Source organism: Phyllobates terribilis, unplaced genomic scaffold (genome assembly GCF_046119375.1).
Source record: "Phyllobates terribilis strain yellow unplaced genomic scaffold, ASM4611937v1 Scaffold_986__1_contigs__length_492241, whole genome shotgun sequence".
Classification (NCBI taxonomy): Eukaryota; Metazoa; Chordata; class Amphibia; order Anura; family Dendrobatidae; genus Phyllobates; species Phyllobates terribilis.
In genome coordinates, this window is record NW_027363746.1 from 405,242 (window position 1) to 431,544 (window position 26,303).

The 26,303-nt window shown below is 45.5% G+C and overlaps 19 non-coding genes and 1 pseudogene across 19 annotated transcripts; all 20 read right to left on the reverse strand.

Moving 5' to 3' along the window:
• Positions 1-1,012: 1,012 nt before the first annotated feature.
• Positions 1,013-1,203, reverse strand: LOC141241257 (U2 spliceosomal RNA). Its single transcript, XR_012306038.1, has one exon. It is a non-coding gene; the product is annotated as a U2 spliceosomal RNA (small nuclear RNA).
• A 1,119-nt stretch (positions 1,204-2,322) lies between these two features.
• LOC141241169 (U2 spliceosomal RNA) lies at positions 2,323-2,513 on the reverse strand. The gene has a single exon (XR_012305952.1). It is a non-coding gene; the product is annotated as a U2 spliceosomal RNA (small nuclear RNA).
• Positions 2,514-3,635: 1,122 nt separating this feature from the next.
• LOC141241170 (U2 spliceosomal RNA) lies at positions 3,636-3,826 on the reverse strand. The gene has a single exon (XR_012305953.1). It is a non-coding gene; the product is annotated as a U2 spliceosomal RNA (small nuclear RNA).
• Positions 3,827-4,948: 1,122 nt separating this feature from the next.
• Positions 4,949-5,139, reverse strand: LOC141241172 (U2 spliceosomal RNA). The gene has a single exon (XR_012305954.1). It is a non-coding gene; the product is annotated as a U2 spliceosomal RNA (small nuclear RNA).
• A 1,122-nt stretch (positions 5,140-6,261) lies between these two features.
• Positions 6,262-6,452, reverse strand: LOC141241174 (U2 spliceosomal RNA). The gene has a single exon (XR_012305956.1). It is a non-coding gene; the product is annotated as a U2 spliceosomal RNA (small nuclear RNA).
• Positions 6,453-7,573: 1,121 nt separating this feature from the next.
• On the reverse strand, positions 7,574-7,764 carry LOC141241175 (U2 spliceosomal RNA). Its single transcript, XR_012305957.1, has one exon. It is a non-coding gene; the product is annotated as a U2 spliceosomal RNA (small nuclear RNA).
• Positions 7,765-8,884: 1,120 nt separating this feature from the next.
• Positions 8,885-9,075, reverse strand: LOC141241176 (U2 spliceosomal RNA). Its single transcript, XR_012305958.1, has one exon. It is a non-coding gene; the product is annotated as a U2 spliceosomal RNA (small nuclear RNA).
• A 1,121-nt stretch (positions 9,076-10,196) lies between these two features.
• Positions 10,197-10,387, reverse strand: LOC141241228 (U2 spliceosomal RNA). The gene has a single exon (XR_012306010.1). It is a non-coding gene; the product is annotated as a U2 spliceosomal RNA (small nuclear RNA).
• Positions 10,388-11,509: 1,122 nt separating this feature from the next.
• On the reverse strand, positions 11,510-11,700 carry LOC141241177 (U2 spliceosomal RNA). The gene has a single exon (XR_012305959.1). It is a non-coding gene; the product is annotated as a U2 spliceosomal RNA (small nuclear RNA).
• Positions 11,701-12,821: 1,121 nt separating this feature from the next.
• On the reverse strand, positions 12,822-13,012 carry LOC141241178 (U2 spliceosomal RNA). The gene has a single exon (XR_012305960.1). It is a non-coding gene; the product is annotated as a U2 spliceosomal RNA (small nuclear RNA).
• A 1,120-nt stretch (positions 13,013-14,132) lies between these two features.
• Positions 14,133-14,314, reverse strand: LOC141241340 (U2 spliceosomal RNA). Its single transcript, XR_012306113.1, has one exon. It is a non-coding gene; the product is annotated as a U2 spliceosomal RNA (small nuclear RNA).
• Positions 14,315-15,110: 796 nt separating this feature from the next.
• On the reverse strand, positions 15,111-15,202 carry LOC141241355 (U2 spliceosomal RNA; annotated as a pseudogene).
• Positions 15,203-16,323: 1,121 nt separating this feature from the next.
• LOC141241179 (U2 spliceosomal RNA) lies at positions 16,324-16,514 on the reverse strand. The gene has a single exon (XR_012305961.1). It is a non-coding gene; the product is annotated as a U2 spliceosomal RNA (small nuclear RNA).
• A 1,125-nt stretch (positions 16,515-17,639) lies between these two features.
• LOC141241180 (U2 spliceosomal RNA) lies at positions 17,640-17,830 on the reverse strand. Its single transcript, XR_012305962.1, has one exon. It is a non-coding gene; the product is annotated as a U2 spliceosomal RNA (small nuclear RNA).
• A 1,122-nt stretch (positions 17,831-18,952) lies between these two features.
• LOC141241181 (U2 spliceosomal RNA) lies at positions 18,953-19,143 on the reverse strand. The gene has a single exon (XR_012305963.1). It is a non-coding gene; the product is annotated as a U2 spliceosomal RNA (small nuclear RNA).
• Positions 19,144-20,264: 1,121 nt separating this feature from the next.
• Positions 20,265-20,455, reverse strand: LOC141241244 (U2 spliceosomal RNA). The gene has a single exon (XR_012306025.1). It is a non-coding gene; the product is annotated as a U2 spliceosomal RNA (small nuclear RNA).
• Positions 20,456-21,576: 1,121 nt separating this feature from the next.
• Positions 21,577-21,767, reverse strand: LOC141241182 (U2 spliceosomal RNA). Its single transcript, XR_012305964.1, has one exon. It is a non-coding gene; the product is annotated as a U2 spliceosomal RNA (small nuclear RNA).
• A 1,121-nt stretch (positions 21,768-22,888) lies between these two features.
• On the reverse strand, positions 22,889-23,079 carry LOC141241245 (U2 spliceosomal RNA). Its single transcript, XR_012306026.1, has one exon. It is a non-coding gene; the product is annotated as a U2 spliceosomal RNA (small nuclear RNA).
• A 1,123-nt stretch (positions 23,080-24,202) lies between these two features.
• On the reverse strand, positions 24,203-24,393 carry LOC141241183 (U2 spliceosomal RNA). Its single transcript, XR_012305965.1, has one exon. It is a non-coding gene; the product is annotated as a U2 spliceosomal RNA (small nuclear RNA).
• Positions 24,394-25,517: 1,124 nt separating this feature from the next.
• LOC141241229 (U2 spliceosomal RNA) lies at positions 25,518-25,708 on the reverse strand. The gene has a single exon (XR_012306011.1). It is a non-coding gene; the product is annotated as a U2 spliceosomal RNA (small nuclear RNA).
• Between the last annotated feature and the right edge of the window lie 595 nt (positions 25,709-26,303).

Here is a 26,303-nt window from a genome sequence, read left to right on the forward strand (position 1 = left end):
TCCCTCACATGCCTGCACTTTTCGGCTTGCTGCTGCTGCAATCCACGCGTTTTAGATCTGCATAACTCCACCTCTTTTAGCACAGTACTCTCAACCCCCGGCTGTTCCCATCCGCCTCAACACCGTTGGAAGGGAGGAGAACCAATTAAGGCGGGGGGGGGGTGGAACGAGCAGCTGTCTACCCTTAGCAGGAGGGTTGCTGATTAATTACCTCTCCTGCTGCTGCTGCTGCTGGCTGTCCAGCAGCAGACTGAAGGTGGCTGCTGCTGTGCGCAGGTATATAAAGGCTCAGAGCCTATTATGACACGCGCAGCCAGCGTTCCATTGCCACATTCCGTCTACTGCAGGCGGGATACCTGGATGGCTGAATGTCACTGAGAAGCTCACAGAGACCGCCATAAGCAACAGTTTAAAAGAATGCCACAGACTAATCAACCAAACTTTTTGGGTTGGTTTCTCTTTTATAGTCTGCAGGCATTAAATGAAAGAAGTCAGTGTTCCAGCAGAGGGAGACAACGTTTCAGAAAAGGCATTGTAGCAAACCAAAAAAGAAATTTTAAGCGCAGCAGAGTAACCAGCTCACATACCTGTTAGCTCAGGTGAGTTTAAAAGGCTGCTGTTGATAACAAGGGCATTTGCTAAATAGATGGTGTGTGTGCAACAATATACTGAAAGGTCAATTATATTGTGCAGCTTATCTCACCACCTGTAGTTATTTAGGTGAAAGCTCCAAAATGCTTGCCTAATATGTCTGTTTATCCAAAAGGAAGTATAGAGGGAGAGCTAGATAGATAGCATTGCATTACATTACATTACATGGCAATGCAATGCACAGTTGCTGAAGTTGAACCAAAATGAGCTTGTCATCTGGCTTCTGCAACTTTTAACATGAAAAATCCAATGAGGAGAAGAAAAGCAAAGCCAAAGAGTCCATCCCAAAATCCGACAAACAAGCAAAATGAACAAAAAGCATTGAATTCAATTCTTTCTGATTTTAGAAACTGCATTAAAGAAGGGGTGCACCGGTCCTGGAGATACTGCAATACCAGGTCAATGCGTGAAGTGGACAGAGCAAGCTCTTTTTCCATCTCCCTGTTCTAAAAATCCATTTAATATATGGTCCCCAGATAGGGGACGTATCAGATATTAAACTGATAAGAACAGATACTACACTTGATCTTAGCCAAAAGGCCGAGAAGCGATAACCAGAATTGGTTTCCGACTACGGTGCCACCCAAGGATTCTGAAAAGTCCATTTGTGGAGATGGCCACCTGGACTCCCGTTAAGAAGACATGCTGTCAACAACTAGATCCCTCACATGACTGCACTTTTCGGCTTGCTGCTGCTGCAATCCACGCGTTTTAGATCTGCATAACTCCACCTCTTTTAGCACAGTACTCTCAACCCCCGGCTGTTCCCATCCGCCTCAACACCGTTGGAAGGGAGGAGAACCAATTAAGGCGGGGGGGGGGTGGAACGAGCAGCTGTCTACCTTAGCAGGAGGGTTGCTGATTAATTACCTCTCCTGCTGCTGCTGCTGCTGGCTGTCCAGCAGCAGACTGAAGGTGGCTGCTGCTGTGCGCAGGTATATAAAGGCTCAGAGCCTATTATGACACGCGCAGCCAGCGTTCCATTGCCACATTCCGTCTACTGCAGGCGGGATACCTGGATGGCTGAATGTCACTGAGAAGCTCACAGAGACCGCCATAAGCAACAGTTTAAAAGAATGCCACAGACTAATCAACCAAACTTTTTGGGTTGGTTTCTCTTTTATAGTCTGCAGGCATTAAATGAAAGAAGTCAGTGTTCCAGCAGAGGGAGACAACGTTTCAGAAAAGGCATTGTAGCAAACCAAAAAAGAAATTTTAAGCGCAGCAGAGTAACCAGCTCACATACCTGTTAGCTCAGGTGAGTTTAAAAGGCTGCTGTTGATAACAAGGGCATTTGCTAAATAGATGGTGTGTGTGCAACAATATACTGAAAGGTCAATTATATTGTGCAGCTTATCTCACCACCTGTAGTTATTTAGGTGAAAGCTCCAAAATGCTTGCCTAATATGTCTGTTTATCCAAAAGGAAGTATAGAGGGAGAGCTAGATAGATAGCATTGCATTACATTACATTACATGGCAATGCAATGCACAGTTGCTGAAGTTGAACCAAAATGAGCTTGTCATCTGGCTTCTGCAACTTTTAACATGAAAAATCCAATGAGGAGAAGAAAAGCAAAGCCAAAGAGTCCATCCCAAAATCCGACAAACAAGCAAAATGAACAAAAAGCATTGAATTCAATTCTTTCTGATTTTAGAAACTGCATTAAAGAAGGGGTGCACCGGTCCTGGAGATACTGCAATACCAGGTCAATGCGTGGAGTGGACAGAGCAAGCTCTTTTTCCATCTCCCTGTTCTAAAAATCCATTTAATATATGGTCCCCAGATAGGGGACGTATCAGATATTAAACTGATAAGAACAGATACTACACTTGATCTTAGCCAAAAGGCCGAGAAGCGATAACCAGAATTGGTTTCCGACTACGGTGCCACCCAAGGATTCTGAAAAGTCCATTTGTGGAGATGGCCACCTGGACTCCCGTTAAGAAGACATGCTGTCAACCTCTAGATCCCTCACATGCCTGCACTTTTCGGCTTGCTGCTGCTGCAATCCACGCGTTTTAGATCTGCATAACTCCACCTCTTTTAGCACAGTACCCTCAACCCCCGGCTGTTCCCACCCGCCTCAACACCGTTGGAAGGGAGGAGAACCAATTAAGGCGGGGGGGGGGGGTGGAACGAGCAGCTGTCTACCCTTAGCAGGAGGGTTGCTGATTAATTACCTCTCCTGCTGCTGCTGCTGCTGGCTGTCCAGCAGCAGACTGAAGGTGGCTGCTGCTGTGCGCAGGTATATAAAGGCTCAGAGCCTATTATGACACGCGCAGCCAGCGTTCCATTGCCACATTCCGTCTACTGCAGGCGGGATACCTGGATGGCTGAATGTCACTGAGAAGCTCACAGAGACCGCCATAAGCAACAGTTTAAAAGAATGCCACAGACTAATCAACCAAACTTTTTGGGTTGGTTTCTCTTTTATAGTCTGCAGGCATTAAATGAAAGAAGTCAGTGTTCCAGCAGAGGGAGACAACGTTTCCGAAAAGGCATTGTAGCAAACCAAAAAAGAAATTTTAAGCGCAGCAGAGTAACCAGCTCACATACCTGTTAGCTCAGGTGAGTTTAAAAGGCTGCTGTTGATAACAAGGGCATTTGCTAAATAGATGGTGTGTGTGCAACAATATACTGAAAGGTCAATTATATTGTGCAGCTTATCTCACCACCTGTAGTTATTTAGGTGAAAGCTCCAAAATGCTTGCCTAATATGTCTGTTTATCCAAAAGGAAGTATAGAGGGAGAGCTAGATAGATAGCATTGCATTACATTACATTACATGGCAATGCAATGCACAGTTGCTGAAGTTGAACCAAAATGAGCTTGTCATCTGGCTTCTGCAACTTTTAACATGAAAAATCCAATGAGGAGAAGAAAAGCAAAGCCAAAGAGTCCATCCCAAAATCCGACAAACAAGCAAAATGAACAAAAAGCATTGAATTCAATTCTTTCTGATTTTAGAAACTGCATTAAAGAAGGGGTGCACCGGTCCTGGAGATACTGCAATACCAGGTCAATGCGTGGAGTGGACAGAGCAAGCTCTTTTTCCATCTCCCTGTTCTAAAAATCCATTTAATATATGGTCCCCAGATAGGGGACGTATCAGATATTAAACTGATAAGAACAGATACTACACTTGATCTTAGCCAAAAGGCCGAGAAGCGATAACCAGAATTGGTTTCCGACTACGGTGCCACCCAAGGATTCTGAAAAGTCCATTTGTGGAGATGGCCACCTGGACTCCCGTTAAGAAGACATGCTGTCAACCTCTAGATCCCTCACATGCCTGAACTTTTCGGCTTGCTGCTGCTGCAATCCACGCGTTTTAGATCTGCATAACTCCACCTCTTTTAGCACAGTACCCTCAACCCCCGGCTGTTCCCACCCGCCTCAACACCGTTGGAAGGGAGGAGAACCAATTAAGGCGGGGGGGGGGGGTGGAACGAGCAGCTGTCTACCCTTAGCAGGAGGGTTGCTGATTAATTACCTCTCCTGCTGCTGCTGCTGCTGGCTGTCCAGCAGCAGACTGAAGGTGGCTGCTGCTGTGCGCAGGTATATAAAGGCTCAGAGCCTATTATGACACGCGCAGCCAGCGTTCCATTGCCACATTCCGTCTACTGCAGGCGGGATACCTGGATGGCTGAATGTCACTGAGAAGCTCACAGAGACCGCCATAAGCAACAGTTTAAAAGAATGCCACAGACTAATCAACCAAACTTTTTGGGTTGGTTTCTCTTTTATAGTCTGCAGGCATTAAATGAAAGAAGTCAGTGTTCCAGCAGAGGGAGACAACGTTTCCGAAAAGGCATTGTAGCAAACCAAAAAAGAAATTTTAAGCGCAGCAGAGTAACCAGCTCACATACCTGTTAGCTCAGGTGAGTTTAAAAGGCTGCTGTTGATAACAAGGGCATTTGCTAAATAGATGGTGTGTGTGCAACAATATACTGAAAGGTCAATTATATTGTGCAGCTTATCTCACCACCTGTAGTTATTTAGGTGAAAGCTCCAAAATGCTTGCCTAATATGTCTGTTTATCCAAAAGGAAGTATAGAGGGAGAGCTAGATAGATAGCATTGCATTACATTACATTACATGGCAATGCAATGCACAGTTGCTGAAGTTGAACCAAAATGAGCTTGTCATCTGGCTTCTGCAACTTTTAACATGAAAAATCCAATGAGGAGAAGAAAAGCAAAGCCAAAGAGTCCATCCCAAAATCCGACAAACAAGCAAAATGAACAAAAAGCATTGAATTCAATTCTTTCTGATTTTAGAAACTGCATTAAAGAAGGGGTGCACCGGTCCTGGAGATACTGCAATACCAGGTCAATGCGTGGAGTGGACAGAGCAAGCTCTTTTTCCATCTCCCTGTTCTAAAAATCCATTTAATATATGGTCCCCAGATAGGGGACGTATCAGATATTAAACTGATAAGAACAGATACTACACTTGATCTTAGCCAAAAGGCCGAGAAGCGATAACCAGAATTGGTTTCCGACTACGGTGCCACCCAAGGATTCTGAAAAGTCCATTTGTGGAGATGGCCACCTGGACTCCCGTTAAGAAGACATGCTGTCAACCTCTAGATCCCTCACATGCCTGAACTTTTCGGCTTGCTGCTGCTGCAATCCACGCGTTTTAGATCTGCATAACTCCACCTCTTTTAGCACAGTACCCTCAACCCCCGGCTGTTCCCACCCGCCTCAACACCGTTGGAAGGGAGGAGAACCAATTAAGGCGGGGGGGGGGGGTGGAACGAGCAGCTGTCTACCCTTAGCAGGAGGGTTGCTGATTAATTACCTCTCCTGCTGCTGCTGCTGCTGGATGTCCAGCAGCAGACTGAAGGTGGCTGCTGCTGTGCGCAGGTATATAAAGGCTCAGAGCCTATTATGACACGCGCAGCCAGCGTTCCATTGCCACATTCCGTCTACTGCAGGCGGGATACCTGGATGGCTGAATGTCACTGAGAAGCTCACAGAGACCGCCATAAGCAACAGTTTAAAAGAATGCCACAGACTAATCAACCAAACTTTTTGGGTTGGTTTCTCTTTTATAGTCTGCAGGCATTAAATGAAAGAAGTCAGTGTTCCAGCAGAGGGAGACAACGTTTCCGAAAAGGCATTGTAGCAAACCAAAAAAGAAATTTTAAGCGCAGCAGAGTAACCAGCTCACATACCTGTTAGCTCAGGTGAGTTTAAAAGGCTGCTGTTGATAACAAGGGCATTTGCTAAATAGATGGTGTGTGTGCAACAATATACTGAAAGGTCAATTATATTGTGCAGCTTATCTCACCACCTGTAGTTATTTAGGTGAAAGCTCCAAAATGCTTGCCTAATATGTCTGTTTATCCAAAAGGAAGTATAGAGGGAGAGCTAGATAGATAGCATTGCATTACATTACATTACATGGCAATGCAATGCACAGTTGCTGAAGTTGAACCAAAATGAGCTTGTCATCTGGCTTCTGCAACTTTTAACATGAAAAATCCAATGAGGAGAAGAAAAGCAAAGCCAAAGAGTCCATCCCAAAATCCGACAAACAAGCAAAATGAACAAAAAGCATTGAATTCAATTCTTTCTGATTTTAGAAACTGCATTAAAGAAGGGGTGCACCGGTCCTGGAGATACTGCAATACCAGGTCAATGCGTGGAGTGGACAGAGCAAGCTCTTTTTCCATCTCCCTGTTCTAAAAATCCATTTAATATATGGTCCCCAGATAGGGGACGTATCAGATATTAAACTGATAAGAACAGATACTACACTTGATCTTAGCCAAAAGGCCGAGAAGCGATAACCAGAATTGGTTTCCGACTACGGTGCCACCCAAGGATTCTGAAAAGTCCATTTGTGGAGATGGCCACCTGGACTCCCGTTAAGAAGACATGCTGTCAACCTCTAGATCCCTCACATGCCTGCACTTTTCGGCTTGCTGCTGCTGCAATCCACGCGTTTTAGATCTGCATAACTCCACCTCTTTTAGCACAGTACCCTCAACCCCCGGCTGTTCCCACCCGCCTCAACACCGTTGGAAGGGAGGAGAACCAATTAAGGCGGGGGGGGGGGTGGAACGAGCAGCTGTCTACCCTTAGCAGGAGGGTTGCTGATTAATTACCTCTCCTGCTGCTGCTGCTGCTGGCTGTCCAGCAGCAGACTGAAGGTGGCTGCTGCTGTGCGCAGGTATATAAAGGCTCAGAGCCTATTATGACATGCGCAGCCAGCGTTCCATTGCCACATTCCGTCTACTGCAGGCGGGATACCTGGATGGCTGAATGTCACTGAGAAGCTCACAGAGACCGCCATAAGCAACAGTTTAAAAGAATGCCACAGACTAATCAACCAAACTTTTTGGGTTGGTTTCTCTTTTATAGTCTGCAGGCATTAAATGAAAGAAGTCAGTGTTCCAGCAGAGGGAGACAACGTTTCAGAAAAGGCATTGTAGCAAACCAAAAAAGAAATTTTAAGCGCAGCAGAGTAACCAGCTCACATACCTGTTAGCTCAGGTGAGTTTAAAAGGCTGCTGTTGATAACAAGGGCATTTGCTAAATAGATGGTGTGTGTGCAACAATATACTGAAAGGTCAATTATATTGTGCAGCTTATCTCACCACCTGTAGTTATTTAGGTGAAAGCTCCAAAATGCTTGCCTAATATGTCTGTTTATCCAAAAGGAAGTATAGAGGGAGAGCTAGATAGATAGCATTGCATTACATTACATTACATGGCAATGCAATGCACAGTTGCTGAAGTTGAACCAAAATGAGCTTGTCATCTGGCTTCTGCAACTTTTAACATGAAAAATCCAATGAGGAGAAGAAAAGCAAAGCCAAAGAGTCCATCCCAAAATCCGACAAACAAGCAAAATGAACAAAAAGCATTGAATTCAATTCTTTCTGATTTTAGAAACTGCATTAAAGAAGGGGTGCACCGGTCCTGGAGATACTGCAATACCAGGTCAATGCGTGGAGTGGACAGAGCAAGCTCTTTTTCCATCTCCCTGTTCTAAAAATCCATTTAATATATGGTCCCCAGATAGGGGACGTATCAGATATTAAACTGATAAGAACAGATACTACACTTGATCTTAGCCAAAAGGCCGAGAAGCGATAACCAGAATTGGTTTCCGACTACGGTGCCACCCAAGGATTCTGAAAAGTCCATTTGTGGAGATGGCCACCTGGACTCCCGTTAAGAAGACATGCTGTCAACCTCTAGATCCCTCACATGCCTGCACTTTTCGGCTTGCTGCTGCTGCAATCCACGCGTTTTAGATCTGCATAACTCCACCTCTTTTAGCACAGTACCCTCAACCCCCGGCTGTTCCCACCCGCCTCAACACCGTTGGAAGGGAGGAGAACCAATTAAGGCGGGGGGGGGGTGGAACGAGCAGCTGTCTACCCTTAGCAGGAGGGTTGCTGATTAATTACCTCTCCTGCTGCTGCTGCTGCTGGCTGTCCAGCAGCAGACTGAAGGTGGCTGCTGCTGTGCGCAGGTATATAAAGGCTCAGAGCCTATTATGACACGCGCAGCCAGCGTTCCATTGCCACATTCCGTCTACTGCAGGCGGGATACCTGGATGGCTGAATGTCACTGAGAAGCTCACAGAGACCGCCATAAGCAACAGTTTAAAAGAATGCCACAGACTAATCAACCAAACTTTTTGGGTTGGTTTCTCTTTTATAGTCTGCAGGCATTAAATGAAAGAAGTCAGTGTTCCAGCAGAGGGAGACAACGTTTCAGAAAAGGCATTGTAGCAAACCAAAAAAGAAATTTTAAGCGCAGCAGAGTAACCAGCTCACATACCTGTTAGCTCAGGTGAGTTTAAAAGGCTGCTGTTGATAACAAGGGCATTTGCTAAATAGATGGTGTGTGTGCAACAATATACTGAAAGGTCAATTATATTGTGCAGCTTATCTCACCACCTGTAGTTATTTAGGTGAAAGCTCCAAAATGCTTGCCTAATATGTCTGTTTATCCAAAAGGAAGTATAGAGGGAGAGCTAGATAGATAGCATTGCATTACATTACATTACATGGCAATGCAATGCACAGTTGCTGAAGTTGAACCAAAATGAGCTTGTCATCTGGCTTCTGCAACTTTTAACATGAAAAATCCAATGAGGAGAAGAAAAGCAAAGCCAAAGAGTCCATCCCAAAATCCGACAAACAAGCAAAATGAACAAAAAGCATTGAATTCAATTCTTTCTGATTTTAGAAACTGCATTAAAGAAGGGGTGCACCGGTCCTGGAGATACTGCAATACCAGGTCAATGCGTGGAGTGGACAGAGCAAGCTCTTTTTCCATCTCCCTGTTCTAAAAATCCATTTAATATATGGTCCCCAGATAGGGGACGTATCAGATATTAAACTGATAAGAACAGATACTACACTTGATCTTAGCCAAAAGGCCGAGAAGCGATAACCAGAATTGGTTTCCGACTACGGTGCCACCCAAGGATTCTGAAAAGTCCATTTGTGGAGATGGCCACCTGGACTCCCGTTAAGAAGACATGCTGTCAACCTCTAGATCCCTCACATGCCTGCACTTTTCGGCTTGCTGCTGCTGCAATCCACGCGTTTTAGATCTGCATAACTCCACCTCTTTTAGCACAGTACCCTCAACCCCCGGCTGTTCCCACCCGCCTCAACACCGTTGGAAGGGAGGAGAACCAATTAAGGCGGGGGGGGGGGTGGAACGAGCAGCTGTCTACCCTTAGCAGGAGGGTTGCTGATTAATTACCTCTCCTGCTGCTGCTGCTGCTGGCTGTCCAGCAGCAGACTGAAGGTGGCTGCTGCTGTGCGCAGGTATATAAAGGCTCAGAGCCTATTATGACACGCGCAGCCAGCGTTCCATTGCCACATTCCGTCTACTGCAGGCGGGATACCTGGATGGCTGAATGTCACTGAGAAGCTCACAGAGACCGCCATAAGCAACAGTTTAAAAGAATGCCACAGACTAATCAACCAAACTTTTTGGGTTGGTTTCTCTTTTATAGTCTGCAGGCATTAAATGAAAGAAGTCAGTGTTCCAGCAGAGGGAGACAACGTTTCAGAAAAGGCATTGTAGCAAACCAAAAAAGAAATTTTAAGCGCAGCAGAGTAACCAGCTCACATACCTGTTAGCTCAGGTGAGTTTAAAAGGCTGCTGTTGATAACAAGGGCATTTGCTAAATAGATGGTGTGTGTGCAACAATATACTGAAAGGTCAATTATATTGTGCAGCTTATCTCACCACCTGTAGTTATTTAGGTGAAAGCTCCAAAATGCTTGCCTAATATGTCTGTTTATCCAAAAGGAAGTATAGAGGGAGAGCTAGATAGATAGCATTGCATTACATTACATTACATGGCAATGCAATGCACAGTTGCTGAAGTTGAACCAAAATGAGCTTGTCATCTGGCTTCTGCAACTTTTAACATGAAAAATCCAATGAGGAGAAGAAAAGCAAAGCCAAAGAGTCCATCCCAAAATCCGACAAACAAGCAAAATGAACAAAAAGCATTGAATTCAATTCTTTCTGATTTTAGAAACTGCATTAAAGAAGGGGTGCACCGGTCCTGGAGATACTGCAATACCAGGTCAATGCGTGGAGTGGACAGAGCAAGCTCTGTTTCCATCTCCCTGTTCTAAAAATCCATTTAATATATGGTCCCCAGATAGGGGACGTATCAGATATTAAACTGATAAGAACAGATACTACACTTGATCTTAGCCAAAAGGCCGAGAAGCGATAACCAGAATTGGTTTCCGACTACGGTGCCACCCAAGGATTCTGAAAAGTCCATTTGTGGAGATGGCCACCTGGACTCCCGTTAAGAAGACATGCTGTCAACCTCTAGATCCCTCACATGCCTGCACTTTTCGGCTTGCTGCTGCTGCAATCCACGCGTTTTAGATCTGCATAACTCCACCTCTTTTAGCACAGTACCCTCAACCCCCGGCTGTTCCCACCCGCCTCAACACCGTTGGAAGGGAGGAGAACCAATTAAGGCGGGGGGGGGGGGTGGAACGAGCAGCTGTCTACTCTTAGCAGGAGGGTTGCTGATTAATTACCTCTCCTGCTGCTGCTGCTGCTGGCTGTCCAGCAGCAGACTGAAGGTGGCTGCTGCTGTGCGCAGGTATATAAAGGCTCAGAGCCTATTATGACACGCGCAGCCAGCGTTCCATTGCCACATTCCGTCTACTGCAGGCGGGATACCTGGATGGCTGAATGTCACTGAGAAGCTCACAGAGACCGCCATAAGCAAGAGTTTAAAAGAATGCCACAGACTAATCAACCAAACTTTTTGGGTTGGTTTCTCTTTTATAGTCTGCAGGCATTAAATGAAAGAAGTCAGTGTTCCAGCAGAGGGAGACAACGTTTCAGAAAAGGCATTGTAGCAAACCAAAAAAGAAATTTTAAGCGCAGCAGAGTAACCAGCTCACATACCTGTTAGCTCAGGTGAGTTTAAAAGGCTGCTGTTGATAACAAGGGCATTTGCTAAATAGATGGTGTGTGTGCAACAATATACTGAAAGGTCAATTATATTGTGCAGCTTATCTCACCACCTGTAGTTATTTAGGTGAAAGCTCCAAAATGCTTGCCTAATATGTCTGTTTATCCAAAAGGAAGTATAGAGGGAGAGCTAGATAGATAGCATTGCATTACATTACATTACATGGCAATGCAATGCACAGTTGCTGAAGTTGAACCAAAATGAGCTTGTCATCTGGCTTCTGCAACTTTTAACATGAAAAATCCAATGAGGAGAAAAAAAGCAAAGCCAAAGAGTCCATCCCAAAATCCGACAAACAAGCAAAATGAACAAAAAGCATTGAATTCAATTCTTTCTGATTTTAGAAACTGCATTAAAGAAGGGGTGCACCGGTCCTGGAGATACTGCAATACCAGGTCAATGCGTGGAGTGGACAGAGCAAGCTCTTTTTCCATCTCCCTGTTCTAAAAATCCATTTAATATATGGTCCCCAGATAGGGGACGTATCAGATATTAAACTGATAAGAACAGATACTACACTTGATCTTAGCCAAAAGGCCGAGAAGCGATAACCAGAATTGGTTTCCGACTACGGTGCCACCCAAGGATTCTGAAAAGTCCATTTGTGGAGATGGCCACCTGGACTCCCGTTAAGAAGACATGCTGTCAACCTCTAGATCCCTCACATGCCTGCACTTTTCGGCTTGCTGCTGCTGCAATCCACGCGTTTTAGATCTGCATAACTCCACCTCTTTTAGCACAGTACCCTCAACCCCCGGCTGTTCCCACCCGCCTCAACACCGTTGGAAGGGAGGAGAACCAATTAAGGCGGGGGGGGGGGTGGAACGAGCAGCTGTCTACCCTTAGCAGGAGGGTTGCTGATTAATTACCTCTCCTGCTGCTGCTGCTGCTGGCTGTCCAGCAGCAGACTGAAGGTGGCTGCTGCTGTGCGCAGGTATATAAAGGCTCAGAGCCTATTATGACACGCGCAGCCAGCGTTCCATTGCCACATTCCGTCTACTGCAGGCGGGATACCTGGATGGCTGAATGTCACTGAGAAGCTCACAGAGACCGCCATAAGCAACAGTTTAAAAGAATGCCACAGACTAATCAACCAAACTTTTTGGGTTGGTTTCTCTTTTATAGTCTGCAGGCATTAAATGAAAGAAGTCAGTGTTCCAGCAGAGGGAGACAACGTTTCAGAAAAGGCATTGTAGCAAACCAAAAAAGAAATTTTAAGCGCAGCAGAGTAACCAGCTCACATACCTGTTAGCTCAGGTGAGTTTAAAAGGCTGCTGTTGATAACAAGGGCATTTGCTAAATAGATGGTGTGTGTGCAACAATATACTGAAAGGTCAATTATATTGTGCAGCTTATCTCACCACCTGTAGTTATTTAGGTGAAAGCTCCAAAATGCTTGCCTAATATGTCTGTTTATCCAAAAGGAAGTATAGAGGGAGAGCTAGATAGATAGCATTGCATTACATTACATTACATGGCAATGCAATGCACAGTTGCTGAAGTTGAACCAAAATGAGCTTGTCATCTGGCTTCTGCAACTTTTAACATGAAAAATCCAATGAGGAGAAGAAAAGCAAAGCCAAAGAGTCCATCCCAAAATCCGACAAACAAGCAAAATGAACAAAAAGCATTGAATTCAATTCTTTCTGATTTTAGAAACTGCATTAAAGAAGGGGTGCACCGGTCCTGGAGATACTGCAATACCAGGTCAATGCGTGGAGTGGACAGAGCAAGCTCTTTTTCCATCTCCCTGTTCTAAAAATCCATTTAATATATGGTCCCCAGATAGGGGACGTATCAGATATTAAACTGATAAGAACAGATACTACACTTGATCTTAGCCAAAAGGCCGAGAAGCGATAACCAGAATTGGTTTCCGACTACGGTGCCACCCAAGGATTCTGAAAAGTCCATTTGTGGAGATGGCCACCTGGACTCCCGTTAAGAAGACATGCTGTCAACCTCTAGATCCCTCACATGCCTGCACTTTTCGGCTTGCTGCTGCTGCAATCCACGCGTTTTAGATCTGCATAACTCCACCTCTTTTAGCACAGTACCCTCAACCCCCGGCTGTTCCCACCCGCCTCAACACCTTTGGAAGGGAGGAGAACCAATTAAGGCGGGGGGGGGGTGGAACGAGCAGCTGTCTACCCTTAGCAGGAGGGTTGCTGATTAATTACCTCTCCTGCTGCTGCTGCTGCTGGCTGTCCAGCAGCAGACTGAAGGTGGCTGCTGCTGTGCGCAGGTATATAAAGGCTCAGAGCCTATTATGACACGCGCAGCCAGCGTTCCATTGCCACATTCCGTCTACTGCAGGCGGGATACCTGGATGGCTGAATGTCACTGAGAAGCTCACAGAGACCGCCATAAGCAACAGTTTAAAAGAATGCCACAGACTAATCAACCAAACTTTTTGGGTTGGTTTCTCTTTTATAGTCTGCAGGCATTAAATGAAAGAAGTCAGTGTTCCAGCAGAGGGAGACAACGTTTCAGAAAAGGCATTGTAGCAAACCAAAAAAGAAATTTTAAGCGCAGCAGAGTAACCAGCTCACATACCTGTTAGCTCAGGTGAGTTTAAAAGGCTGCTGTTGATAACAAGGGCATTTGCTAAATAGATGGTGTGTGTGCAACAATATACTGAAAGGTCAATTATATTGTGCAGCTTATCTCACCACCTGTAGTTATTTAGGTGAAAGCTCCAAAATGCTTGCCTAATATGTCTGTTTATCCAAAAGGAAGTATAGAGGGAGAGCTAGATAGATAGCATTGCATTACATTACATTACATGGCAATGCAATGCACAGTTGCTGAAGTTGAACCAAAATGAGCTTGTCATCTGGCTTCTGCAACTTTTAACATGAAAAATCCAATGAGGAGAAGAAAAGCAAAGCCAAAGAGTCCATCCCAAAATCCGACAAACAAGCAAAATGAACAAAAAGCATTGAATTCAATTCTTTCTGATTTTAGAAACTGCATTAAAGAAGGGGTGCACCGGTCCTGGAGATACTGCAATACCAGGTCAATGCGTGGAGTGGACAGAGCAAGCTCTTTTTCCATCTCCCTGTTCTAAAAATCCATTTAATATATGGTCCCCAGATAGGGGACGTATCAGATATTAAACTGATAAGAACAGATTTTTTTTTTTTCTTTTTTTGAAAGCCCGAATTCGTGTACAAAACCCGAGTGCGCTTAAAAAAGTGACAAGTGCCACAAAAAAAGTGCACTAGGATGCTGGTCTTCTTGAAACCCTCTCCAAAAGGAGAAGGGTCCCCCAAACCATTCCCCGTCCCTCCGAGCCAAAAGGCCACAGCGAGGAACAGGGACAAAAAGCCACCTCCAGCCGAAGCCAGAGGCGACCCAATCTTACCCCCAGCACCTGCCCGAGTTCTCACCCGAGCAAGGCACTGGGAGCCAAAGACTGTGCTCCCCTCCCGGAAGAGGGGAGCCAACAACGCTCTCCTCCCGAAAGAGGAGAGCCAGGGGGGTTCAGGGGGGAGCGGAACCTGATGGCCACACACTCCCCCCCTAGACCTGCCAAGAGAGGAACCCGTAAGGGAACCGCATCCCGACAAAATCCTAGTAGGACGTGACACACGTGAATAAGTGGACACACAGTGACAAAGAAATTAAATAAATAGTGAAGGTTTCACAGTATAATACTGCCCGGACCTTCGACCGGGAATTGAAAAATTCCCCATCCTAAGGCCAGAAGGCCCGGAATAAGGGTGTGTGCGAAGAAAGAAAATTTGAAGTGCTTGTGCAAATGTGCCATAAACTCAAGTGGGGTTCCCAATCCCAGTGAGTTAAGGCACCCCAGGGTCACCACTCCTGGGGCACTTCACACTTCGGGCTTTCGATCTTCCCCGGCCCAATGGCGTCGATCCTGGGGGGCCATGCTTTCCACCAGATGACTATATTAGCCACCTGGCGTACTAACAAGCGCCTAAACCCCAGTGTGCATAATGTATCAATCTACTAGGGTGGCCAACATCCAAAACCGCCGTTTCGAAAGATACTACACTTGATCTTAGCCAAAAGGCCGAGAAGCGATAACCAGAATTGGTTTCCGACTACGGTGCCACCCAAGGATTCTGAAAAGTCCATTTGTGGAGATGGCCACCTGGACTCCCGTTAAGAAGACATGCTGTCAACCTCTAGATCCCTCAAATGCCTGCACTTTTCGGCTTGCTGCTGCTGCAATCCACGCGTTTTAGATCTGCATAACTCCACCTCTTTTAGCACAGTACCCTTAACCCCCGGCTGTTCCCACCCGCCTCAACACCGTTGGAAGGGAGGAGAACCAATTAAGGCGGGGGGGGGGGTTTAACGAGCAGCTGTCTACCCTTAGCAGGAGGGTTGCTGATTAATTACCTCTCCTGCTGCTGCTGCTGCTGGCTGTCCAGCAGCAGACTGAAGGTGGCTGCTGCTGTGCGCAGGTATATAAAGGCTCAGAGCCTATTATGACACGCGCAGCCAGCGTTCCATTGCCACATTCCGTCTACTGCAGGCGGGATACCTGGATGGCTGAATGTCACTGAGAAGCTCACAGAGACCGCCATAAGCAACAGTTTAAAAGAATGCCACAGACTAATCAACCAAACTTTTTGGGTTGGTTTCTCTTTTATAGTCTGCAGGCATTAAATGAAAGAAGTCAGTGTTCCAGCAGAGGGAGACAACGTTTCAGAAAAGGCATTGTAGCAAACCAAAAAAGAAATTTTAAGCGCAGCAGAGTAACCAGCTCACATACCTGTTAGCTCAGGTGAGTTTAAAAGGCTGCTGTTGATAACAAGGGCATTTGCTAAATAGATGGTGTGTGTGCAACAATATACTGAAAGGTCAATTATATTGTGCAGCTTATCTCACCACCTGTAGTTATTTAGGTGAAAGCTCCAAAATGCTTGCCTAATATGTCTGTTTATCCAAAAGGAAGTATAGAGGGAGAGCTAGATAGATAGCATTGCATTACATTACATTACATGGCAATGCAATGCACAGTTGCTGAAGTTGAACCAAAATGAGCTTGTCATCTGGCTTCTGCAACTTTTAACATGAAAAATCCAATGAGGAGAAGAAAAGCAAAGCCAAAGAGTCCATCCCAAAATCCGACAAACAAGCAAAATGAACAAAAAGCATTGAATTCAATTCTTTCTGATTTTAGAAACTGCATTAAAGAAGGGGTGCACCGGTCCTGGAGATACTGCAATACCAGGTCAATGCGTGGAGTGGACAGAGCAAGCTCTTTTTCCATCTCCCTGTTCTAAAAATCCATTTAATATATGGTCCCCAGATAGGGGACGTATCAGATATTAAACTGATAAGAACAGATACTACACTTGATCTTAGCCAAAAGGCCGAGAAGCGATAACCAGAATTGGTTTCCGACTACGGTGCCACCCAAGGATTCTGAAAAGTCCATTTGTGGAGATGGCCACCTGGACTCCCGTTAAGAAGACATGCTGTCAACCTCTAGATCCCTCACATGCCTGCACTTTTCGGCTTGCTGCTGCTGCAATCCACGCGTTTTAGATCTGCATAACTCCACCTCTTTTAGCACAGTACCCTCAACCCCCGGCTGTTCCCACCCGCCTCAACACCGTTGGAAGGGAGGAGAACCAATTAAGGCGGGGGGGGGGGGGGGTGGAACGAGCAGCTGTCTACCCTTAGCAGGAGGGTTGCTGATTAATTACCTCTCCTGCTGCTGCTGCTGCTGGCTGTCCAGCAGCAGACTGAAGGTGGCTGCTGCTGTGCGCAGGTATATAAAGGCTCAGAGCCTATTATGACACGCGCAGCCAGCGTTCCATTGCCACATTCCGTCTACTGCAGGCGGGATACCTGGATGGCTGAATGTCACTGAGAAGCTCACAGAGACCGCCATAAGCAACAGTTTAAAAGAATGCCACAGACTAATCAACCAAACTTTTTGGGTTGGTTTCTCTTTTATAGTCTGCAGGCATTAAATGAAAGAAGTCAGTGTTCCAGCAGAGGGAGACAACGTTTCAGAAAAGGCATTGTAGCAAACCAAAAAAGAAATTTTAAGCGCAGCAGAGTAACCAGCTCACATACCTGTTAGCTCAGGTGAGTTTAAAAGGCTGCTGTTGATAACAAGGGCATTTGCTAAATAGATGGTGTGTGTGCAACAATATACTGAAAGGTCAATTATATTGTGCAGCTTATCTCACCACCTGTAGTTATTTAGGTGAAAGCTCCAAAATGCTTGCCTAATATGTCTGTTTATCCAAAAGGAAGTATAGAGGGAGAGCTAGATAGATAGCATTGCATTACATTACATTACATGGCAATGCAATGCACAGTTGCTGAAGTTGAACCAAAATGAGCTTGTCATCTGGCTTCTGCAACTTTTAACATGAAAAATCCAATGAGGAGAAGAAAAGCAAAGCCAAAGAGTCCATCCCAAAATCCGACAAACAAGCAAAATGAACAAAAAGCATTGAATTCAATTCTTTCTGATTTTAGAAACTGCATTAAAGAAGGGGTGCACCGGTCCTGGAGATACTGCAATACCAGGTCAATGCGTGGAGTGGACAGAGCAAGCTCTTTTTCCATCTCCCTGTTCTAAAAATCCATTTAATATATGGTCCCCAGATAGGGGACGTATCAGATATTAAACTGATAAGAACAGATACTACACTTGATCTTAGCCAAAAGGCCGAGAAGCGATAACCAGAATTGGTTTCCGACTACGGTGCCACCCAAGGATTCTGAAAAGTCCATTTGTGGAGATGGCCACCTGGACTCCCGTTAAGAAGACATGCTGTCAACCTCTAGATCCCTCACATGCCTGCACTTTTCGGCTTGCTGCTGCTGCAATCCACGCGTTTTAGATCTGCATAACTCCACCTCTTTTAGCACAGTACCCTCAACCCCCGGCTGTTCCCACCCGCCTCAACACCGTTGGAAGGGAGGAGAACCAATTAAGGCGGGGGGGGGGGGTGGAACGAGCAGCTGTCTACCCTTAGCAGGAGGGTTGCTGATTAATTACCTCTCCTGCTGCTGCTGCTGCTGGCTGTCCAGCAGCAGACTGAAGGTGGCTGCTGCTGTGCGCAGGTATATAAAGGCTCAGAGCCTATTATGACACGCGCAGCCAGCGTTCCATTGCCACATTCCGTCTACTGCAGGCGGGATACCTGGATGGCTGAATGTCACTGAGAAGCTCACAGAGACCGCCATAAGCAACAGTTTAAAAGAATGCCACAGACTAATCAACCAAACTTTTTGGGTTGGTTTCTCTTTTATAGTCTGCAGGCATTAAATGAAAGAAGTCAGTGTTCCAGCAGAGGGAGACAACGTTTCAGAAAAGGCATTGTAGCAAACCAAAAAAGAAATTTTAAGCGCAGCAGAGTAACCAGCTCACATACCTGTTAGCTCAGGTGAGTTTAAAAGGCTGCTGTTGATAACAAGGGCATTTGCTAAATAGATGGTGTGTGTGCAACAATATACTGAAAGGTCAATTATATTGTGCAGCTTATCTCACCACCTGTAGTTATTTAGGTGAAAGCTCCAAAATGCTTGCCTAATATGTCTGTTTATCCAAAAGGAAGTATAGAGGGAGAGCTAGATAGATAGCATTGCATTACATTACATTACATGGCAATGCAATGCACAGTTGCTGAAGTTGAACCAAAATGAGCTTGTCATCTGGCTTCTGCAACTTTTAACATGAAAAATCCAATGAGGAGAAGAAAAGCAAAGCCAAAGAGTCCATCCCAAAATCCGACAAACAAGCAAAATGAACAAAAAGCATTGAATTCAATTCTTTCTGATTTTAGAAACTGCATTAAAGAAGGGGTGCACCGGTCCTGGAGATACTGCAATACCAGGTCAATGCGTGGAGTGGACAGAGCAAGCTCTTTTTCCATCTCCCTGTTCTAAAAATCCATTTAATATATGGTCCCCAGATAGGGGACGTATCAGATATTAAACTGATAAGAACAGATACTACACTTGATCTTAGCCAAAAGGCCGAGAAGCGATAACCAGAATTGGTTTCCGACTACGGTGCCACCCAAGGATTCTGAAAAGTCCATTTGTGGAGATGGCCACCTGGACTCCCGTTAAGAAGACATGCTGTCAACCTCTAGATCCCTCACATGCCTGCACTTTTCGGCTTGCTGCTGCTGCAATCCACGCGTTTTAGATCTGCATAACTCCACCTCTTTTAGCACAGTACCCTCAACCCCCGGCTGTTCCCACCCGCCTCAACACCGTTGGAAGGGAGGAGAACCAATTAAGGCGGGGGGGGGGGTGGAACGAGCAGCTGTCTACCCTTAGCAGGAGGGTTGCTGATTAATTACCTCTCCTGCTGCTGCTGCTGCTGGCTGTCCAGCAGCAGACTGAAGGTGGCTGCTGCTGTGCGCAGGTATATAAAGGCTCAGAGCCTATTATGACACGCGCAGCCAGCGTTCCATTGCCACATTCCGTCTACTGCAGGCGGGATACCTGGATGGCTGAATGTCACTGAGAAGCTCACAGAGACCGCCATAAGCAACAGTTTAAAAGAATGCCACAGACTAATCAACCAAACTTTTTGGGTTGGTTTCTCTTTTATAGTCTGCAGGCATTAAATGAAAGAAGTCAGTGTTCCAGCAGAGGGAGACAACGTTTCAGAAAAGGCATTGTAGCAAACCAAAAAAGAAATTTTAAGCGCAGCAGAGTAACCAGCTCACATACCTGTTAGCTCAGGTGAGTTTAAAAGGCTGCTGTTGATAACAAGGGCATTTGCTAAATAGATGGTGTGTGTGCAACAATATACTGAAAGGTCAATTATATTGTGCAGCTTATCTCACCACCTGTAGTTATTTAGGTGAAAGCTCCAAAATGCTTGCCTAATATGTCTGTTTATCCAAAAGGAAGTATAGAGGGAGAGCTAGATAGATAGCATTGCATTACATTACATTACATGGCAATGCAATTCACAGTTGCTGAAGTTTAACCAAAATGAGCTTGTCATCTGGCTTCTGCAACTTTTAACATGAAAAATCCAATGAGGAGAAGAAAAGCAAAGCCAAAGAGTCCATCCCAAAATCCGACAAACAAGCAAAATGAACAAAAAGCATTGAATTCAATTCTTTCTGATTTTAGAAACTGCATTAAAGAAGGGGTGCACCGGTCCCGGAGATACTGCAATACCAGGTCAATGCGTGGAGTGGACAGAGCAAGCTCTTTTTCCATCTCCCTGTTCTAAAAATCCATTTAATATATGGTCCCCAGATAGGGGACGTATCAGATATTAAACTGATAAGAACAGATACTACACTTGATCTTAGCCAAAAGGCCGAGAAGCGATAACCAGAATTGGTTTCCGACTACGGTGCCACCCAAGGATTCTGAAAAGTCCATTTGTGGAGATGGCCACCTGGACTCCCGTTAAGAAGACATGCTGTCAACCTCTAGATCCCTCACATGCCTGCACTTTTCGGCTTGCTGCTGCTGCAATCCACGCGTTTTAGATCTGCATAACTCCACCTCTTTTAGCACAGTACCCTCAACCCCCGGCTGTTCCCACCCGCCTCAACACCGTTGGAAGGGAGGAGAACCAATTAAGGCGGGGGGGGGGGTGGAACGAGCAGCTGTCTACCCTTAGCAGGAGGGTTGCTGATTAATTACCTCTCCTGCTGCTGCTGCTGCTGGCTGTCCAGCAGCAGACTGAAGGTGGCTGCTGCTGTGCGCAGGTATATAAAGGCTCAGAGCCTATTATGACACGCGCAGCCAGCGTTCCATTGCCACATTCCGTCTACTGCAGGCGGGATACCTGGATGGCTGAATGTCACTGAGAAGCTCACAGAGACCGCCATAAGCAACAGTTTAAAAGAATGCCACAGACTAATCAACCAAACTTTTTGGGTTGGTTTCTCTTTTATAGTCTGCAGGCATTAAATGAAAGAAGTCAGTGTTCCAGCAGAGGGAGACAACGTTTCAGAAAAGGCATTGTAGCAAACCAAAAAAGAAATTTTAAGCGCAGCAGAGTAACCAGCTCACATACCTGTTAGCTCAGGTGAGTTTAAAAGGCTGCTGTTGATAACAAGGGCATTTGCTAAATAGATGGTGTGTGTGCAACAATATACTGAAAGGTCAATTATATTGTGCAGCTTATCTCACCACCTGTAGTTATTTAGGTGAAAGCTCCAAAATGCTTGCCTAATATGTCTGTTTATCCAAAAGGAAGTATAGAGGGAGAGCTAGATAGATAGCATTGCATTACATTACATTACATGGCAATGCAATGCACAGTTGCTGAAGTTGAACCAAAATGAGCTTGTCATCTGGCTTCTGCAACTTTTAACATGAAAAATCCAATGAGGAGAAGAAAAGCAAAGCCAAAGAGTCCATCCCAAAATCCGACAAACAAGCAAAATGAACAAAAAGCATTGAATTCAATTCTTTCTGATTTTAGAAACTGCATTAAAGAAGGGGTGCACCGGTCCTGGAGATACTGCAATACCAGGTCAATGCGTGGAGTGGACAGAGCAAGCTCTTTTTCCATCTCCCTGTTCTAAAAATCCATTTAATATATGGTCCCCAGATAGGGGACGTATCAGATATTAAACTGATAAGAACAGATACTACACTTGATCTTAGCCAAAAGGCCGAGAAGCGATAACCAGAATTGGTTTCCGACTACGGTGCCACCCAAGGATTCTGAAAAGTCCATTTGTGGAGATGGCCACCTGGACTCCCGTTAAGAAGACATGCTGTCAACCTCTAGATCCCTCACATGCCTGCACTTTTCGGCTTGCTGCTGCTGCAATCCACGCGTTTTAGATCTGCATAACTCCACCTCTTTTAGCACAGTACCCTCAACCCCCGGCTGTTCCCACCCGCCTCAACACCGTTGGAAGGGAGGAGAACCAATTAAGGCGGGGGGGGGGGTGGAACGAGCAGCTGTCTACCCTTAGCAGGAGGGTTGCTGATTAATTACCTCTCCTGCTGCTGCTGCTGCTGGCTGTCCAGCAGCAGACTGAAGGTGGCTGCTGCTGTGCGCAGGTATATAAAGGCTCAGAGCCTATTATGACACGCGCAGCCAGCGTTCCATTGCCACATTCCGTCTACTGCAGGCGGGATACCTGGATGGCTGAATGTCACTGAGAAGCTCACAGAGACCGCCATAAGCAACAGTTTAAAAGAATGCCACAGACTAATCAACCAAACTTTTTGGGTTGGTTTCTCTTTTATAGTCTGCAGGCATTAAATGAAAGAAGTCAGTGTTCCAGCAGAGGGAGACAACGTTTCAGAAAAGGCATTGTAGCAAACCAAAAAAGAAATTTTAAGCGCAGCAGAGTAACCAGCTCACATACCTGTTAGCTCAGGTGAGTTTAAAAGGCTGCTGTTGATAACAAGGGCATTTGCTAAATAGATGGTGTGTGTGCAACAATATACTGAAAGGTCAATTATATTGTGCAGCTTATCTCACCACCTGTAGTTATTTAGGTGAAAGCTCCAAAATGCTTGCCTAATATGTCTGTTTATCCAAAAGGAAGTATAGAGGGAGAGCTAGATAGATAGCATTGCATTACATTACATTACATGGCAATGCAATTCACAGTTGCTGAAGTTTAACCAAAATGAGCTTGTCATCTGGCTTCTGCAACTTTTAACATGAAAAATCCAATGAGGAGAAGAAAAGCAAAGCCAAAGAGTCCATCCCAAAATCCGACAAACAAGCAAAATGAACAAAAAGCATTGAATTCAATTCTTTCTGATTTTAGAAACTGCATTAAAGAAGGGGTGCACCGGTCCCGGAGATACTGCAATACCAGGTCAATGCGTGGAGTGGACAGAGCAAGCTCTTTTTCCATCTCCCTGTTCTAAAAATCCATTTAATATATGGTCCCCAGATAGGGGACGTATCAGATATTAAACTGATAAGAACAGATACTACACTTGATCTTAGCCAAAAGGCCGAGAAGCGATAACCAGAATTGGTTTCCGACTACGGTGCCACCCAAGGATTCTGAAAAGTCCATTTGTGGAGATGGCCTCCTGGACTCCCGTTAAGAAGACATGCTGTCAACCTCTAGATCCCTCACATGCCTGCACTTTTTGGCTTGCTGCTGCTGCAATCCACGCGTTTTAGATCTGCATAACTCCACCTCTTTTAGCACAGTACCCTCAACCCCCGGCTGTTCCCACCCGCCTAAACACCGTTGGAAGGGAGGAGAACCAATTAAGGCGGGGGGGGGGGGGTGGAACGAGCAGCTGTCTACCCTTAGCAGGAGGGTTGCTGATTAATTACCTCTCCTGCTGCTGCTGCTGCTGGCTGTCCAGCAGCAGACTGAAGGTGGCTGCTGCTGTGCGCAGGTATATAAAGGCTCAGAGCCTATTATGACACGCGCAGCCAGCGTTCCATTGCCACATTCCGTCTACTGCAGGCGGGATACCTGGATGGCTGAATGTCACTGAGAAGCTCACAGAGACCGCCATAAGCAACAGTTTAAAAGAATGCCACAGACTAATCAACCAAACTTTTTGGGTTGGTTTCTCTTTTATAGTCTGCAGGCATTAAATGAAAGAAGTCAGTGTTCCAGCAGAGGGAGACAACGTTTCAGAAAAGGCATTGTAGCAAACCAAAAAAGAAATTTTAAGCGCAGCAGAGTAACCAGCTCACATACCTGTTAGCTCAGGTGAGTTTAAAAGGCTGCTGTTGATAACAAGGGCATTTGCTAAATAGATGGTGTGTGTGCAACAATATACTGAAAGGTCAATTATATTGTGCAGCTTATCTCACCACCTGTAGTTATTTAGGTGAAAGCTCCAAAATGCTTGCCTAATATGTCTGTTTATCCAAAAGGAAGTATAGAGGGAGAGCTAGATAGACAGCATTTCATTACATTACATTACATGGCAATGCAATGCACAGTTGCTGAAGTTGAACCAAAATGAGCTTGTCATCTGGCTTCTGCAACTTTTAACATGAAAAATCCAATGAGGAGAAGAAAAGCAAAGCCAAAGAGTCCATCCCAAAATCCGACAAACAAGCAAAATGAACAAAAAGCATTGAATTCAATTCTTTCTGATTTTAGAAACTGCATTAAAGAAGGGGTGCACCGGTCCTGGAGATACTGCAATACCAGGTCAATGCGTGGAGTGGACAGAGCAAGCTCTTTTTCCATCTCCCTGTTCTAAAAATCCATTTAATATATGGTCCCCAGATAGGGGACGTATCAGATATTAAACTGATAAGAACAGATACTACACTTGATCTTAGCCAAAAGGCCGAGAAGCGATAACCAGAATTGGTTTCCGACTACGGTGCCACCCAAGGATTCTGAAAAGTCCATTTGTGGAGATGGCCACCTGGACTCCCGTTAAGAAGACATGCTGTCAACCTCTAGATCCCTCACATGCCTGCACTTTTCGGCTTGCTGCTGCTGCAATCCACGCGTTTTAGATCTGCATAACTCCACCTCTTTTAGCACAGTACCCTCAACCCCCGGCTGTTCCCACCCGCCTCAACACCGTTGGAAGGGAGGAGAACCAATTAAGGCGGGGGGGGGGGGGGTGGAACGAGCAGCTGTCTACCCTTAGCAGGAGGGTTGCTGATTAATTACCTCTCCTGCAGCTGCTGCTGCTGGCTGTCCAGCAGCAGACTGAAGGTGGCTGCTGCTGTGCGCAGGTATATAAAGGCTCAGAGCCTATTATGACACGCGCAGCCAGCGTTCCATTGGCACATTCCGTCTACTGCAGGCGGGATACCTGGATGGCTGAATGTCACTGAGAAGCTCACAGAGACCGCCATAAGCAACAGTTTAAAAGAATGCCACAGACTAATCAACCAAACTTTTTGGGTTGGTTTCTCTTTTATAGTCTGCAGGCATTAAATGAAAGAAGTCAGTGTTCCAGCAGAGGGAGACAACGTTTCAGAAAAGGCATTGTAGCAAACCAAAAAAGAAATTTTAAGCGCAGCAGAGTAACCAGCTCACATACCTGTTAGCTCAGGTGAGTTTAAAAGGCTGCTGTTGATAACAAGGGCATTTGCTAAATAGATGGTGTGTGTGCAACAATATACTGAAAGGTCAATTATATTGTGCAGCTTATCTCACCACCTGTAGTTATTTAGGTGAAAGCTCCAAAATGCTTGCCTAATATGTCTGTTTATCCAAAAGGAAGTATAGAGGGAGAGCTAGATAGATAGCATTGCATTACATTACATTACATGGCAATGCAATGCACAGTTGCTGAAGTTGAACCAAAATGAGCTTGTCATCTGGCTTCTGCAACTTTTAACATGAAAAATCCAATGAGGAGAAGAAAAGCAAAGCCAAAGAGTCCATCCCAAAATCCGACAAACAAGCAAAATGAACAAAAAGCATTGAATTCAATTCTTTCTGATTTTAGAAACTGCATCAAAGAAGGGGTGCACCGGTCCTGGAGATACTGCAATACCAGGTCAATGCGTGGAGTGGACAGAGCAAGCTCTTTTTCCATCTCCCTGTTCTAAAAATCCATTTAATATATGGTCCCCAGTTAGGGGACGTATCAGATATTAAACTGATAAGAACAGATACTACACTTGATCTTAGCCAAAAGGCCGAGAAGCGATAACCAGAATTGGTTTCCGACTACGGTGCCACCCAAGGATTCTGAAAAGTCCATTTGTGGAGATGGCCACCTGGACTCCCGTTAAGAAGACATGCTGTCAACCTCTAGATCCCTCACATGCCTGCACTTTTCGGCTTGCTGCTGCTGCAATCCACGCGTTTTAGATCTGCATAACTCCACCTCTTTTAGCACAGTACCCTCAACCCCCGGCTGTTCCCACCCGCCTCAACACCGTTGGAAGGGAGGAGAACCAATTAAGGCGGGGGGGGGGGGGGTGGAACGAGCAGCTGTCTACCCTTAGCAGGAGGGTTGCTGATTAATTACCTCTCCTGCTGCTGCTGCTGGCTGTCCAGCAGCAGACTGAAGGTGGCTGCTGCTGTGCGCAGGTATATAAAGGCTCAGAGCCTATTATGACACGCGCAGCCAGCGTTCCATTGCCACATTCCGTCTACTGCAGGCGGGATACCTGGATGGCTGAATGTCACTGAGAAGCTCACAGAGACCGCCATAAGCAACAGTTTAAAAGAATGCCACAGACTAATCAACCAAACTTTTTGGGTTGGTTCTCTTTTATAGTCTGCAGGCATTAAATGAAA